We start from the raw sequence: 13,130 nt of genomic DNA, 5'->3' as shown, positions 1-13,130 counted from the left end.
ATTTCAGATAAAGTGAATGTACATATTTTTATAATTCAACTCGAATCTAAGCCATATCAAACACAATCTTTTTTTTGGGTAATATCACACAATTTTTTCAACCCTATTGATCATATTGCTACATAATATAACTCCCCATTACTTTTAGTAATTTCTACAATAAAACTGTTGAAAATATATATTTATAACTAACTATGTTACATGGAAACGGAATTGGGTATGTAGAAGCGAAAGTGTATAGAGGCGCAAACGCGAGATTTAAAAAAAAAATTGAAGCATATACGTACTGGAAGTGTATATTCCCTAATATAATTGCATTAATTGTCTTTCTATATTTTATTCAGTTTAACAATTTCAGTAATTATATTATTTTAATAATACATCATATCATTAATTATATTATCATAGTAATAATAATGCAGATTTTTATTTATTAGTTAATTAAAACAAATATATACACTGTCCTTTTGGTACTGTTTGTAAGTATGAATATCAGTATAAATAAAAATTATTTGGAAACATAGATAGCAGTTAAAAAAATATAGTTCAATGTTTCATCAACTTATTGTCTCCACTCAGATCACAAGTCCATAAATGCGGTATTATATACTACTAGGTCGTTTTCCGCGCTACGCGCGGATAATTGAGCTTTAAATTTTCTAGGGCAAAAAATCTGGATCCGAAAAACCGAATCAAACCCAATCCAAAAAAGTAGTATCGAACCCGAACCACAATTGTTTAAATATCCGAATGGGTTCAAAAATTTTGGTATTAAGAGAACTGAACCGATCCGAACCGAAGTATTTCGGGTACCCGATTATATCCGAAATTGATTTATATACCTATATATATTAAATACTTTTAGATTTAATATATATTAAGAACATCAAAATATATAAGATCCCTTTAAGTTGTCCAAAATACTTATAAATATATACAAATAGCAAAAGTACATGTCTAAAATAGTTAAAGTATACTCAAAACACCAATAATACTTAAAATATCTATTGATTCTCAATCCAAATATTCAAACCAAACCAATTTATATGTTAATTTTAGATACTTTGACATATTCTATTCGAATTTATATGTAATATATGGTTTTGTTTATAGATTTTGAAAAATTTAAAGTATATAATGAATTTTAAAAATTTAAAAATAATTTAAATGGGTTATCTGAACCCCAACCGAACCCGAAAAGATCCGAACCAAACCCGAATCGAAATTTAGAAATACCCGAATGTGACTGAAATCTTTGAACCCGAAACCCGAATAGATCCGAATCGAACCCGAATGGGTACCCGAACGCCCACCCCTAAAATTTTCTACAATTTTTCACTTTTTAGCATTTAACATATAGTATAAGATGGAGAATGATATGCGCTGATTTTGCTTGTTGATGTAGCTTTATTTTGGCCCTTTTAAAACTGAATAAGATTGAATTTCGTATGTTTTCCAAAATATCAAAACTGAGTTCATAATACATAAGAAAATTGGAGATGATGAGATGTTCATTTTATTTGGGTTTTCTTGAAGATCATCCTTTGAGTTATGTTGGTGTTTTTTGCTCGAACTCATGCATGCATGAAACTTGGCTCTTATTCTGTCTTTAAAATCATTAATAATTTTTATTGTGTTGTTAAAGTAAAATTGTATCACCAATGATGAAAATAACAATTGCTTCCTTGTAAATAAGATGTATTAGTTACAATGTATTGCATTTTTAAATTGTTGTTTTTACCTTTATATAGTTAACAGATAATGTTTGTCACCATGACAACTTCGTATTTCTAGTTATTTTTTCTTTGCAGCTTCTTAAATATAGATGTTTGGTTGTCCCACAGTGAAAGCTTTACAATTGTTGATCTATAATGGAGTTTCATATAAAATGGAACATATATTAGAAATATAAATATTGTGTTTTGCATGTACCTTATTTTAAGCAGACCAATTATAAGCTTTGTTCTAGCTTTTGGATTATGGCGATTAATTTATTGTGTCATAAGTATTTTTCAAACTATATATATGCTTTAGTTTGCGTGATTAGTTGATTATTTATAATTGATTTTGTTTGGGCAATATGACGATATTATTACCCCTGAAGGTAGGTGTTGTCTACATAAATGTTAACTACAAATGACATGAATATGCATACATATTGATTTGGAAAGATTTATTGGATTTTAAAATAATAATTTTTATAAACATTAAGTTGTCTGATAAATCTGTAAGTATCCCTAACTAACAACAATTATTTTTTTTATCAAAGAAAAAAATAATATATATTTCTGTATTTAGTAACTGATAGACTACATATTCTTACCTTGATATTTATATATGAAAATTGAATCCAAACAAAATGTTCACTAAATGCTAATTTATCATGTTTATAAAAGCAATTCTTTTAATAAATATATTTAATTTAGAATATTTAACTTTTTACAACTGAATTACCACAACGTATCCAGCATATCAAATACCAATCTTTTAAGTGTATAATAAAAATTCAACAATTTCAAATATTATGTCAACGTTAGTTTTTGTCTGTACATTTGTAAGTCGAACAAAATTTACACCATATATAGTAAAATAGCGGTGAATATGACTCTAGACATTGGATGTACATTTGTAAGGCAAACATAATCTACACCATATTCTGCTCAATAACTTTATAAAGATGAAACTAAATATATACGGACATGATGAGAAGCCAAAATTTTAATGTTAAAATCTTTTTAAAATAATGTAATAAAATAATAATAACTAAATACAATACTTATATAGACTTCTACCAAAAAAGATTGTGGAATTAGTTATATAAATCAATCGTTATTTGATTTATTCATATACAGAAAAAGAATCAACTCAGGATACAACACACAATGCTTCTGAAGATCTTAACAAAAAAAATTTATGAAGATTTTTTGTTCAAACTGTAATCAAAAGTTTTACAAGAAAAAATATTAGTTACATAAGAAAAGACGATGGTTATCATAAGAGAACTTTGAGCATGCTTCCAAGTTCCGTTGTTAAACCCTCGTAATTGTCTTTATTGTAGAATTACCAATCTCTGAGACTTCTTGTTCTAGAGAACTTAACATATCATCTTCTATTTTCATATTAGTTATGTTCTCTGAGTGTAAAAATGGAAGAACGATATCCCTGCATTCTTTGAAACCAAGAGCAATGAAACCCTCGATGCATAAAAGTGGACGTGCATAAACACAGCTGTGATGTTCTGTTAATAAAGTGACTGAGATCTCAGAGTTTTGTTATATGTTGAAGAGGAAAAGCATAAAATATCCTTCTTTAACAATGTACACTATACCCTCAGATCTCAGCTGCACAAAAAGACAATCCAATCTTCTCGAAAATTCCTAGTGAGCAAGAAAATCATGAAATATTTCGCTAGGCAGGAGTTCAGTTTATGGCATCAGAGAAGAAACTCACAAAGTCTTTTTTTTTCTTTTGCTGCAGAAACAAAATCTTCATATGCAACCCGAACCCAAAAAGAAACATTGAAATATTGTCCTGCTTCCTAATGAAACATAATGATATACAGTCGAAGATTTCAATTTTAATGACCAGGAGATCAATGTTCAGAACAGAGAGTATTATATTTGTCCCACAGATTCATTAAGAGGGTAAAAACGTGTCTCAGTTCTAATAAAACCCTTTTCTAATTCAGAATGAATGACACCAGTAGCTTGTGATGCAATTATTCTTTATAATCAAAATTGTCTACCAAATTACCTTCTAAACCCCAGAAAACCCATGCGGAGACTACTGACTGAAAACCCGCATGCGTGTATTGTTTCCTGCCATAGAGAACCGACGTTTTAGAAGGAATGAAGGATGTGTTTTATAATAATACTAGGGGAAGTCCGCGCTACGCGCGGGATATGATACTTTGTTCATATTATTTGTTTGGTTCCTTGATCTTCCTATCTATTTGTTGATTGGGACATGATATTTGTATATGTATGTTGCAGTTGTAGAATTTACAATGTAGAGTTCTCGTGTTTGTGGAACTAAATAAAGTATTTTTAATGTGTTATGTTGGTTTAAAATTGATTCTATTAGCATAAATTGACGATGATTTACACTTTTTCAATTAGCTTGAAAACCTGACTTAGTTATTGCCTTAGAAGAGAAATTTGTTGAATTTGATTATTATGCTTTTTGAAAGAAAATGGAGACCATTACAATACACTTCGGAAAATCTGAGATTAAATGATTTTGATGGTGAATGATAAAAATCATTTTGATTAAGAGAGAGAATATAAAATTGGGGAAAAAGATAAAAGTTTTTTGTTTGATAGATTTCCGTAAACGGTAAAACTGTTTTATAAAAGACAAACCAATTAAACCAAGACTCAAAATAGTCAAACCTAAACATTAGATAAACTCATGATGTTGAATGTTAATTCGGTATCTGAACTACCGCTGATTGCTTTACTTAGATATTTCCTTATATTATTCAGGTTGATAAATTATAAGGTGAGAAAGATAGCCTAAGGCAGTTTTGAAATATAATCGCTGCTAAAAACTGCAAAGTGTTTTTTAAAGTATTATCACCTAACAACTTGGGTGATAAAAAGAAAACTAAAGAACAGAGACAAAGGAGAAACTTTAGATTTGATCTTTAACTCCAGTCATATGTTGACATCGTGTTGTATGGAAGACATGATTTCGATTAGAAAGACCAAGTTTCTGATGCTTCTTCCAACAAAGACCTAAATGTAATGATAGATCACAACCATATTATTATTAAAAATGAACTTAGTAAACGTGCTTCACTATTCCATTGTTTAAGAGAATCTTTTCTCCTCGTTTACCTATGGTTTCCACTTCTTAATTGATAATATTTGATTGGTCCTTGATGATACCAATGAATTCAAGATTAGTCTTTCCACTTATGAAATCTCAATCATTCTGTCAGAAAGAACCGTATCAGATAAACCCTAAACGAACATAGACATATAGTTCTCACATCAGATTACAACTTTCTTCTCGTCCTTCTTCTCTTTCTCCTGACACCAAAACCCTTAGAGTTGGCGCCAGAGCTTTTTTATAATTTTAAATTAAAATTATAATTTTTAGTTACATTTGTATTTAACTATATCTTAAATATACTATGAACCGGTTAAATAATATATTATGGTAGGTGAATAAAATTTGCTTTTGTTTTATTCATTATGAACAAACTAAAATTATTTTATACTCATATTTTTCAATTTTCATAATTGAAAATTATATTCAAGAAAGCATGCTACATGAATAAAAGTTAATTAAACTTTAGATATGATCAAAATAGTTTTTTATCTTGTTCATTCAACTTTTTATGAAAAAAATATATAATTTACAACTGTCTTTTCTTTTTTTAAATAGCTTTAGAATAATTGAATTATCATCTCCAATCTTAAAAACAAATCTACATATAAATCGGTTATTTTTGGTTTAGTGATAAGATAGATATATCGATCTAACTTTATTGTCTAGTTTTGATCAATTTTTTGCAGAATTAAGAAAAAAAAGATTGGAGAACATGGCTTTTGTTTATCTATATTATTAAAAGAGAAGTACAAATATAGAATACCCCTTAAATTTACCATTTATTTACATTAGAATGCCATTGAGATATTGATTGAACCTATATTTAAGTATACTTGTCTTTTTCTAATGTCTTTTTCTAATTTAAATAATAGATTTCCTTAATCAAATCTTAAAAAAATATTTCCTTAATCAAATCTTAACCAAAATATTTCCTAATATATTTCATATTAACTATTTTTAATATTTGTTATTAATAAATAATAAAATATAAAATCACAAATCATAATCAATTTATATAACATATAAATAAAATATAAAATAGTTTATTCATATAATATTGGATTTTTATATGATACATTGTGATATAATAGACAATTAAAATCACAAAATATAATTATTCTAAGTAATAAATAAAATTGTTATGTTTTAAAATTTTATATTAACAATTATGTAATACATTTTAATTTACAAATATATATATATATATATATATATATATATTATACCATTAGTACAAAGAAAAAAATTTAAGTGAAAGCAAATATTTATACGGTCGCGGGTCAAGTTCTAGAAATAAACAACAATAGCGCAAAATTATTTTTCTTTAACAAATTTATTTTAATAGAAATTATAGTTCCAAATATGTTTATCTATTTTATGTATTTATAAATTTATTTTCTTTTTTTTTAAGGGATGCTAAGATTTTGAAATTGGAAAAAATTATGACCCACCTCTATATTATTTTAATTAGAATAAAATTTATATGAGAATATTTTATTAGAAGTTTAATTTTAATTTTTTTTATAATTGCAAAGATTAATTTTCAATATAAATTTATGTTTAAATACTACAAATAAATTATTTAATATAAACAAAAAGACTGAAAACATAAAATAAATACCCGTCCGGTCAAGATCTAGCTATCCTTAAAATTTAAAGCCGGTATATCTCAAAGAAAACCAAATCGGTGATCATTCAGAAGTATAAAAAATTACTGAGAAATAAATCTTAGTCACTGATAAATGATATTCTTAATAATTCAAGTTATATATGATGAAACTTCATTGTTCACGATTATATACAGAAGAATATGGAGATAACTGAGCATATACAAAGCGAAAATTGACAATCAAAATACAAAGTAAAGATATATAAATGATATGAAATAAATAAATGGGGATGAATATTACACAAAGCAAGGGAGATTACGTTGGTTGTAGAATTTTTAAGAAATGAGAACAGAAAAAGAGGTTTAAACTGCAACCTTCAACCGTAAATCACTTTGTACATAAGTGATCTCCTACAGGAGAAAATGGAGGCATCAACCTAAAACGTAACGCAAAAACAGTCTTTTTCCCCAAAACACGGTTGTTCCTGCGTAGTATCAAATGCACGACTTAAGAAGATACAGTCAAAAGGTCCAGGTGTCTTTGAGAAAACATGTAAATACACTCACATCATATTCTTCAAAATCTTTATCAGCAGTTTATGTGCCTCTTCCCAAGTTTGTCTCAGTTCTTAAACATCTATGCAATCAACGACCAGTCGCTTGCTCTTGATGCCAATGTTTCTAAAACGTCTCCTGGCAGAAATTATAGACGGCTGAAGCAGTAAGGTATCATTTGGCGTGTCATATCACCACATCACGAACACAAATGTCTGGAAAAGATGTTCAGATTGACTTCTTTGTTTCCCCTGGAGTCTTGGACATCTGAAGAAACCATAAGAGATCTTTAAGTGAAACTATAATTATGAGAGCACCAGAAAGGATATCTTTATTCAATACTTTACTTCACAGTAGCAGTTTCTTATGCCTAAGGGGACAAATCCATGTTTATTATGCATTTCTGGTGTGTTATGATCACTTCTAGTCGAAAGTATCTATCTATATCTAATAATTAGAGCTTAAACAATCAGATGCATTGGCTGTTCCAAAGAAACAAAGAAGCAATTAGAGATCAAAGGGAAAAAGCTTCACATTTTTGTATATAAGAAAGAGCATAGAAGCTGAGATAATACTGCTGCTGTGTCTTAAAGCTGCCAAGGATCCAACAGTTCGAATAAGTCTTGTTAAAATTTAAGCAGCCATATACTTTGAACCAACTGAAGAAACTCCAACTGCTCATCTACAACACCAACTCGTTTCTCAATCTAACGTAAAATGCAATCTAATCGGATCAGAATCTCAGTATATATCAAGAATAGATCATACAGTGCTCCACTAAGAGAATAAGAAAACTTACCGGTCAGAGGAGCGGCTATGATTGACGGTGAAGGCCAAGAAGGAAAACGGCGACTATCAAGGTGCCTGCAAAACATGAACAAATAGAAACAGAATCAACAAACGTACGCGAAATCATCTCCCACATAGGTGGAAAAAATTGATTTAAAAGTTCACAAAGAGCATATCAACCCACGTAAAAACTTTGGAGCTAGCCATCTCTGAGAAAATAAGTTTATTTTGTTGCTTGAACAGTGTGATAAGATGGTTTCGAGATGAGTAATGCTTACCTTTTTATACTCACTGATACAGCGCCTAGGTGATGAAAATCGCGCATTCAAAGCTACATCGTGGTTGATTGATGGAGAAGAAGATCAGACGTCGCAATAACACGAAGAATCCGAAACTGGAACCGTTCGGTGATGGAGAAGAAGATCAGAAATCGCAATAGAACGAAGAGAGAAGATGAGACGGCGTAAAGAGAGGATTAGGTCGCCACCTCTATCGGGCTGTCAAGATGGTATCTTCATCCACACATGAGGCCCATAACAATTAGAAAGCCCGCACAGATCGATTCACAAATAAATGAAACGGTGTGTTTTACCGAATGGGACACATGTCGTCTTTTCCTGCGTTGAATTGATGAAATGTCTCAACCAGAAAGGAGAGAAACTCTTCTTTATAATATTAGATGCTTTAATGTATATCTGTATATGTTATTTATCTTTTCACCAGAAGTGAAGTACGTCTGAAAACCTGGAAGACTGTATGTTGCCCTGATGAGGTGCCCTAGACACTTTAGCAAACGCCTAGCGAGTTCAAAGATTCTTCCTGTACTTCAAGAGGAAGTTCGGTTAACTCAGCATCAACCTACTTTCCATGAAAGGAAGCTTTATTTAAGTAAAGTACAGGTATGAAGCCTCAATGCATACAAATGATGTACTAAAGAGACAGTGATCCTGACCTGTGCTGAAACAACCACATGCCTAGACTGAAAATCCAAAGAAAGACCCTTAATTTCTTCCACATTTGTATTTTTCTCCGGCTCAGTAAGATCAGCTAGCAACATCTGACACATAGACCATAGGCTTCATTGTACGCAAGCAGAGATGCTTACAGCTTCCTTCTCGGGGTCACTCAATCCAACTGACGTGCATGTTCCCATAAAGAATGGCCGCCTGGATTCTTTCCAGAGCAGATTTTTCGGCTTCTCCTGTCTCATGCATAGAATGTCACATAACTATTGTGAAGAAAAACAAAGCGGATAATGAAATGGTTAAGAGCTAAGCTGTTGTTCACCTTAACTTTGGAATGGGAATCCTTAGCTTTGCCTTTCTTAAGTCTGTCTAGTCTGAGTAGCTTAGAAAATAAGTTTGAGAATGATGACATGAATGTCAGAGGTGGGATCAACCCTGCCATTGACATGAATAATGTCATTGTACTCAAAGCAGCGTACCACCTGATGAGAAAGCAAATCAGTTACAACACAATTGTCCAAAAAGGTACCCGAGCAATCAGTGAGGGAGAGAAATACGTGAAACATGGATGATGGAATCGACTTCTCAACGGCCTACTCACAATTGAATGGTACTCATCATCAGGTAGTCCCAAATGCTGAGTCTTTATCTATCAGCTTCATCTCAAAATCTGCGATTTTATCTTGCGTTGTAAATCATACTCAATTCATAAGAGGTAGTATAAGACTACACATAAGTAGAGATGAACATATATTTAACTAATGGTAATAGTATGTTATAACTACCGTATAAATCGTCTCTCTTGTGCAGTTTGCTTCGATTTCTTGAAAGGAATGGAACCTGAACTTCTGTTGTGCAATTAAACGCCGTGTATATAACAGAGGCGCATGTGGGTGTGTGATATCGGTTAGGTTGCACAAATCATAGCTTGAGGATATAAGGTTGTACCTTTTCGTGATCAAGAGCACCGCAAGGCAAAATGAGCATCCCAGCTTCTGCAGAATTCTGGGCTTCGCAGAAGTGAATCAAACTGGAAAGACAACCTGCAGAAACACAGAACGTCTTCGTCATGGAAATCAACGGAAGGGATAGCAAGGGACGATTTGGAGTCCTTTTAAGACATTGATGCATCAATTTTTTGGATTTTGAGTGATAATTGGAGGGGGACGTGTATGTTGTGAGCCTTATATTTATAATAATGAAAGAGATGAATAGTGATAAGCAGAAGCTGAAGAGTGTGTTGAATCTAGTGATTTCTGTTTTGAAGTCGGGATTTACTGATCTAGATTGTGGGGGAGGTGGAGATTTTAAAACGGCTGGAGGTTTGAGGTCGAAGAGATAAAATGAAAGGTCGTCGCCGGTAAAAATGAAGTTGTTTTGATATTTTAATTTTGGACCAAATTTTGTTTCTGTGACAGAAGTGAATTAAAAGACATGAATCGTTTGCAATGAAATTGAAGATGAAGAGTTGGCGATCATTTTCGTCGAAGTTGGACCAGGAGCTGGGTTTGATTGGGAGTGGGCCACTTCGATTAGGTTAAGCCCAACATATTTCTCCTAGCTCAACTTTAATTGGTCGCCTTGTGACATGGCAAAAACTGATAGGCTGATTTTTTTTGTCTACGTGGATAGCTTAACTGATCAGCATATCTCCCTTTTAGTATAGGTTAGATGGTTTGTCCAATTCTAAATTGAGTGGGTCAGTGTCTTCGGCGCAACAGATAGACCATTCACTGTGGTTTCAATTGGACCGTCCTCTTCTAAAATTGATTGTGTGTGATTTGGAACCTCACCAAATCTGGGATGTACTAAAAACTGGATATGCCTTGGCCATGGAATCAATGGAGTACACGGAAGCGGCACAAGCTCTTGAGCCCAGCATAACTGCCTTACAAGCGAGAGTATGGACACTCAAGACTACCAAAAAGATTAAGCACTTCATCTGGCAAGTGATCTCTAACTGTGTACCAGTATGTAGCTCGCTCTCCGATCGTCACTGCGACACGGATCGAGCATGTCCAAGATGCGGCGCGGAGGAAGAGACTCGCAACCATTTGCTCTTCGAGTGTCCGCCCTCCGTCCAAGCCTGGGCCCTTGCGGACATGCCGCATTCTCCAGGAATATTCCCGAGCGACTCAATATATAGTAACCTGAACCATGTCCTATAGCGCGGAAAGGAATATGCGATCCCGGATACTATCAGTGCGACTGTCCCATGGATAATATGGTACATATGGAAAGCTCACAACGACAAGTCTTTCAACGGCAAGGACATCTCCCCGCTAGAGACCTTCCAAATTGCCCGAGCAGAAGCCGAAAGTTGGCGCACAGCTCAGATCATCGATCAACCCCAAGAAGGCGCAGACGGTGAAGCCCCCCAGACCCTCCACCTCAAAACCCTGGTCCTAAATGCTTGATTGATGCTTCCTGGCACAAGGAAGATGAATTTTTTGGTGGGGGAATGGTCCTAACGACCGAGGATGGGATGACGACTTACGGTTCTTTCGCCAGTAACCGAGTCTTAACCCCCCTACATGCAGAGTTCCAAACTCTACTGTGAGCCATGAAATCCTCCATTCAGTTGGACCATAATTCCATGACCTTCAAGACAGACTGCCTCCAACTAGTCAATCTCCTTGAAGAAGACGACGAAGACAAATGGCCATCCTTGTTGGCTGAATTTGATGAGTTTCATCTTATTTGTTCTATGTTTACTTTTTGCTCCATATCTTTTACTCCTCGCTCACTAAACTTCCGAGCCGATCGCCTTGCATAAGGAGTTCGCTCTCGAAGTCTCTCTTTTTCCCATACAAACACTCAGCTCCCAAGCTGGTTGGCTTATGAGGCCAACCTCTTAGTAGCCACTTAATAAAATATGGAGCTTTCGATGTCTCAAAAAAAAAAGTTCTGTAATGATCAATGTTTTCTTATGTGTCATGAAACTGAGAAGGAGCATATAACCTGAGTTCTTGATTTATGTTCTAAAAGTTTCAAGTATTCGTGAACGGAACTTCGATTAGTTGCTAGATCTTGGTTTTGTGTTGGGGTTGATAATACTTCTGCTTCTCCATATTGGATCATTAGGGCTTACGAGGTTCACACACGGTTTGGAACTCCGGTCAAAATAATTAACTTTTTAGCGAGACTAAAAAAGAAGTTAAAAATTTTAACGCGCCAGGTAGGGGTCGAACCTACGGCCTTCTGCTTAGGAAACAGACGCTCTATCCACTGAGATACAGGCGCTTGGTTGATATATACGAACTAGTAAATTTAAGCCATACATATAATACACAAACACTCTCTTTTACTTGCTCATAATTTTTAGATGGAAAAAAATTGCGTGGCGCGGTATTTATATGTAGGGGTTTAATTTGACCATATAATATGTGCGAGGTTTTAAAATAATCTAGAAATAACAAAATTAAATAAATACTTTAGAAAAAGAAGACAATCATTTAAATACATTTTACGTTATAATTAACTATAGCAAGTATTAGTCGAAAACGTTTCAATTGTTTTTCAAATATATAAAAAAACTAAGTGTTTCATCCGCACGTGCGGACATAGAGATTTTATAATTACTTATTAATACATGTATTACTAATTAAAGAATTATAATTTTAAATTATTATTTATGTTTTCATTGAATATCTTATATATTACAAATTTTTAAAATTCATTCGTACACTATATTCATTATTAATAAATAATATAAAAATCTTAGAGGTCACTTAATATTCTCTTTCAATTATATAGAATTAATAATTTTACTTAATATTTAATTATGTATTTTCTGTTTTTAAAAAAAGATAACAACATAATATATATAGGAATTATCTTTTCTCTTAAATATATTTTTAAATTATGGATAATTTTATTTTTATTAGTTGTAAGCACTTATCTAATCAAATAAACACTAAATTCCTTATTTTATTTTATCTAATTTATTTAATTTATTCATTAAGGGTATAAACAATATTAATCGTGCTAACTTTTAACGTGAGAGTTTCGTTGCGAAAATTACTTCACAAATAATTGTTTTAAATTATTATTTATGTTTTCATTGAAAAGTCTTATGTATTCCAAATTTTTAAAATTTGTTTGTACACTATACTTATTATTAATAAATAATATATAAATCTTAGAGATCACTTGATATTCTCTTTCAATTATATAGAATTAATAATTTTACTTAATATCAAATTATGTATTTTCTGTTTTTTTTAAAGATAACAACATAATGTATATATGAATTATCTTTTTATTTTAAATATATTTTGAAATTATGGATAATCTTTATTTTCATTAATTGTAAGCACTTATCTAATCAAAGAAACACTAAATTTGTTTTTTTATTTTATCCATTTTATTTAATT

General features: G+C 31.9%; 1 long non-coding RNA gene and 1 other non-coding gene across 4 annotated transcripts; both read right to left on the bottom strand.

Moving 5' to 3' along the window:
• Nucleotides 1-6,645: 6,645 nt before the first annotated feature.
• Nucleotides 6,646-8,594, bottom strand: LOC103832920. 3 transcript variants are annotated; one of them, XR_001955650.2, is made up of 5 exons: nt 8,068-8,594; nt 7,800-7,864; nt 7,535-7,707; nt 7,013-7,267; nt 6,646-6,930 (listed from the first exon to the last, which is right to left on the bottom strand). It is a non-coding gene; the product is annotated as an uncharacterized LOC103832920 (long non-coding RNA). The 3 variants fall into 3 exon arrangements; XR_001955649.2 differs by having other exon boundaries at nt 7,535-7,682; XR_626058.3 differs by having other exon boundaries at nt 7,535-7,593.
• Nucleotides 8,595-11,924: 3,330 nt separating this feature from the next.
• Nucleotides 11,925-11,997, bottom strand: TRNAR-CCU. Its single transcript has one exon. It is a non-coding gene; the product is annotated as a tRNA-Arg (tRNA).
• Nucleotides 11,998-13,130: the final 1,133 nt, after the last annotated feature.

This window comes from Brassica rapa, chromosome A08 (genome assembly GCF_000309985.2).
Source record: "Brassica rapa cultivar Chiifu-401-42 chromosome A08, CAAS_Brap_v3.01, whole genome shotgun sequence".
NCBI lineage: Eukaryota > Viridiplantae > Streptophyta > Magnoliopsida > Brassicales > Brassicaceae > Brassica > Brassica rapa.
The sequence above is the reverse complement of the archived record's forward strand: the minus strand, read 5'-3'. Positions and strand labels throughout refer to the sequence as shown.